This window comes from Babylonia areolata, chromosome 15, assembly GCF_041734735.1.
Source record: "Babylonia areolata isolate BAREFJ2019XMU chromosome 15, ASM4173473v1, whole genome shotgun sequence".
Lineage (NCBI taxonomy): Eukaryota > Metazoa > Mollusca > Gastropoda > Neogastropoda > Buccinidae > Babylonia > Babylonia areolata.
In genome coordinates, this window is record NC_134890.1 from 18475496 (window position 1) to 18480495 (window position 5000).

The following is a 5000-nucleotide window of genomic DNA, read 5'->3' on the forward strand; positions in this document are numbered from 1 at the left end:
GGACTTAAAGGGTCTGGTCAGAGCCAGATGGGCGTTTTATACTCTCCCTCCACTGTCCTGCCGATTGCGGGGCGGGGGGTGGGTGGAGGGGTTGGGTGGGAGTGGGGGGTTCGAGTGGGAATGATGGGGGGCGGGGGGATTGGAGGAATGATATGGGTGCGTGGGCTGGTTGACTTGCTTCATCTGGGTGTGGGTATGGATGGTAGGGGAAGAAGACCAGGACGTGGGGTCGGTGGTGCTGGGGGTAGGGTTGGGTGGTGGTGGTGGAGGAGGAGAGGATGGGGTGATAGGGTAAGACAGGGTGGAGGCATTATCCTGCCTGCTTCTGTCCCCAGATCTCTCAAAGCCTCCCTCCTTACCTCCCTTACCATCTTGTTACTGCGGCTTTCTTCTTTTTTTTTTTTTTCTTTTTTTGTTACCACCCCACATGACTGCCTCCCTCCATGCCTTGTCTGTCAGCACTCTCTTTCTCTTTCTGTTTCTGTTTCTGGCTTCCTTCCTTTCTCTGTTTTTCTCTGTTTCTCTCCGCCCTCCCCACCTCCCCCACTCACCCTTCTCTCTCTGTCTTTCTGTTTCTCTTTGTCCGTGATGAGGTGATTTTGAATTCCAATACAAATGAAATGTGTGAATTTATCTTTGCCATAACAATATATATATATATATATGTGTGTGTGTGTGTGTGTGTGTGTGTGTGTGTGTGTGTGTGTGTGTGTGTGTGTGTGTGTGTGTGTGTGTGTGTGGAGAGAGAGAGAGAGAGAGAGAGAGAGAGAGAGAGATGAGGGATTGAGAAGAATGAACAGGGCAGGGGGTTACAGTTCTGGCAGTTGTTACAACACGTTCAACGCCCACTCCTCCCCTCCCACCCTATTCCTCCCTCCCTCCCATCACGTTCATGCACGAGCAGAAACAATGCAACGACAGAGACAGAGACGACGAGACAGACAGAGGAAGATGGAGATGGGGAAAGCAACTACAGCGCCACCTTCTGGATCAGAGTGGCAATTTCCGCGGCTTTAGATTTCAGCGCCGACACCAAACCACTCACGGGCAATTCGCCACGTCCATGATACAACTATCTCGGAGCTAAGTTGAAGCGAAAGTGCTGTTCACATGACGCGCAATTTCAGCAGAAAACGATCACAAGAGCGATCGGAACCAGCAAGGTGAAACTGGCCCTTGAACGGACGTGGAAAGGAAATGATAGTTCGGAAATGCAGAGAAACAGAATAACTCCGTGCAATGTCTTCAAATCCTTGCACACGTCCACATTCGATTCTAAACTCTTTACAATTTTGACAACTCAAATACGAGGACTCAAACCTGGAAGCAATGAACATTCAATAACAGTAATTGATCGTCTGCGTCGCATGGAAATGTTCACAAGCCATCATTCTTTAATTCAGTAAGCAACGAATTGATTTCAAAGTTGTCTGATTTTATGTGAACATGGCAACTGGCGAATGTACCTCCGAGGTCATTACGAAATGTGGTCGTGAAACTGACCAACAGAAAAGAGAGAGAAGGTCCTTCATCGTCATCAATATAAAACAAAATAGTCTCAAAGTCTGCGGCCTTTCATGCCCTGCTCTCATGGTGACCTCAGTTTCGATACCCCTCCACTTCCGTGCTTGGGGTGAGTCCTGTCAATGTCGTCAGTGTCGGCAGATTCATGGGTGTCTGTTGTTTGAGGGACGTGGTGGCGGTCTCCACTCTGGGAGGGACGCTCACTCAGTCTTGCTCCGCGACTAAGCCATTATTGTCGTTAGTAGGGGGCTTAGTAGGTGGTGTCCTAAGTACGTTAAAACAGAACAGGCACCACTGAACACCACCGAAGTGACTCAGCAGCAGTGCAGGGTCTCCTCTGGTGTGTGGCCTCCTGGCGACCTAACATCGATGGTTCCCTGTGGACTGCCGACGCTGGAACAGCGACGGACGAACCCGGGTGTGGCTGTGTATGGGGGAATCTAAATGAGCGGCGTGGGAGTAATGCCACTGAAACGGTGCAGATGATGGGGCAGCAAAAAAAAAAAAAGAAAGAGAATGAGAAAAGAGAAAGGGGGGAGGGGAGAAGAGAGGAAGAGGAAGAGGACAGATGGGAACAGGTACATTAAATGTTACTTCATACGAAAGGTCCATGATCATTTGAAAATGTACTGTCACTGTGCCAGTGTGTGTAATGGGTGTGTGTGGAGTAGAACAAGGTGTCTATGTAAAAATATGGTTTGAATACATCTTTGAAGTCAGCCGAGCTTTTTAAGATAATGTTCAATTCATCATACTCAGCTGCAAGGTAGACTGATGAGTAACTTCTAAAAATGTCTTGAGATGTATATTTTCTACATTGCACGGGTATATGTATGTATATATTGTATAATTATATATATATATATATATATGTGTGTGTGTGTGTGTGTGTGTGTGTGTGTGTGTGTGTGTGTGTGTGTGTGTGTGTGTTATCTGCCTATCCATCAATGTATCTATCTATATGTAATTATCTGTATATCCATCTCTCTCTCTCTCTCTCTCTCTCTCTCTCTCTCTCTCTCTCTCTATATATATATATATATATATATATATATATATGTGTGTGTGTGTGTGTGTGTGTGTGTGTGTGTGTGTGTGTGTGTGTGCGTGTGCTGAAATGAATGATTACGAACGTGTCTAATCCACGTTTCTCATCCAACATGTGGAGAATATATAACAATAAAGCAATGATCAACAGAAGAAAAAGATTTTCTTTCATAATCTTTTCCCCCTGTTGTTGTGGTTGTTGTATTTGCTTTACATGTATAGCTTTGTGCTTGTCATAGAATAGAACCGTGTTTCCAATTAACAATAAAAGAAATGTTGGCGTACTTGGTAGTCTATAGCAGACTGACAGACAAACTAACAAACTGACAGACGAATAAAGCAATAGGATAACAACAACAACACCAATAATAATGATGATGATGATAATAATAATAATAATAATAATAATAATAATAATAATAATAATAATAACAACAATAATAATAATGATAATGGACATTTAAATAGCGCGTTTCTCCTGTTCAAAGCGTTTTACATAAATTCGTTCCCCACTCCCCTCCTCCCCCATCAATACCGCCCAACCACCACCCAGCCCCCCCTGCCCCCCCCCCCCCCCAGCTCCCCCTCTCCACACCCACACATGGAAGGAAATGCCAGAATACACTCATGGCAACTGAACATTGGAAACCACCAACATATAACGCCCTCCAGAAAACGCATTCCTGCAACACGCACTCAGGCACGTACATACACAAACGAATGCACGGATGCTCGCAAGCACCCGGCCACACTCACACACATGGCAAACGGCTTCTCCACAATAAAGCATGCATTAAAAACCAGATCATGCCAAGAGACCAGCACTTAAAAAAAAAGAAAAAAAGGGAGAAACAAAAGATGGTCATATCAGTGACAGCAAGGGATGGGAGTGATAGACAAGATACCTGGAGAACGGAGAGAAAATGACATCCTCTCACTGTTCTTCCTGCGATAACATAGATTACATGATCATGATGTCACTCTCCTGTTTTCATCAGATTTTTTTTTTCAACCCTTCGTGTACATGTGTATTGCGTTATCATAGTTATATTTGATTTATGTGATGTATGTTTTGACGAAATGAATGAAACATGAGAGCGATGACTGAGAAGAGAGAAATACAGACAGACAGAGACAGAGACAGAGAGATATTCAGCTTAAGATGGTTTTTAATGTGTTTCGGCCATGGGCATACCTACACATCGGGGAAAGGGGTGAGGGATGGGGGAAGAGGGATTGAGTAACCCAACAGTTCATTTACAGACTATGTAGTAACTTCCTTTTCAACACAGTATGTACAAACTAAAGAAGAAGAAGAAGAAAACAGGAAAGAAAAAAAAACACAAAAAAAAACAACACAAGTGAACGTGTGTACAAGTGTTTCTGTATGTCAAACTGGAAATACTGATGCAGGTTTGGTAATTCCATCCTTTTAAACAGAGCTGTTTGTCGTTTAAAGTCATGGCCTGATTGAGCAATAGAATTGACTGTAATATCTGTGATTCGAAGGCATTGTGCCAAGTTACATTGCCTTCATTTGCATTCAGTGTTTTGTGTTTTGAAGTGTGTGACTGATCAACTGTGCTTCAGGATTTATCGTCAACCTATGATAAAATTACGACCAAGTATAAAATTAAGTCCACTACAAGGTTGGTAGTGTTTGCCAACTCTAATTTCTTTTTCACAAACAAAACAAAACATAGATAATTTTCCACATACTAATGTACAGTCCTCATCAAGTCTTAATATATTTCCACAGGTTAATTATTAACAGTTTATAATCACACACTCCATAACAAGATTCATCTATCAAACCATCACTCTTCCAACCAAAGCAGAATCTCAAAAAAAATAATCTTTTCTTCTCCTGTGCAGTGTCTTTTCCAACTTCACATCCACCACAAAAAAAACCTATACATATATCTTTAACAACAAAAACTAAAGTATGTTTCATCACCCAACACAGACAACTTAATGTCCTCTGCTCACAAATTCAGCAGGTAAATATAATGGGTTTTTTTTTCGTACAACATAGACTAATTAATGTTCTCTGCTCATAAATTTAGCAGGTAAATATAATGGGTTTTGTTTGTTTGTTTGTTGTGTGTTTTTTTCATTTAATTGTATTCGAGGTTTTTATTTATTTATCACTCCCCTCTTCATGAAGATGAATGAACTTTTATGAAGGTGGAAGACCCGAACATCAGCGTTCCTCTCTTCAGTGGCCAAACCGCCAACATTCTCCGCTGAAAACATATTTACAACCATAAGTTTCCAATGAACTGGAAATAAACTAGCTTCGCTGAATTTCTGCTCCCTGTCAACTTCAACCTGTTTTTGTGACGAAGCAAGTTGTTATTACTGACGACAAGGTCATTCCCCTCTGCAACGGCGAACAACACCACACAACCAACAACTCCAACGTAATT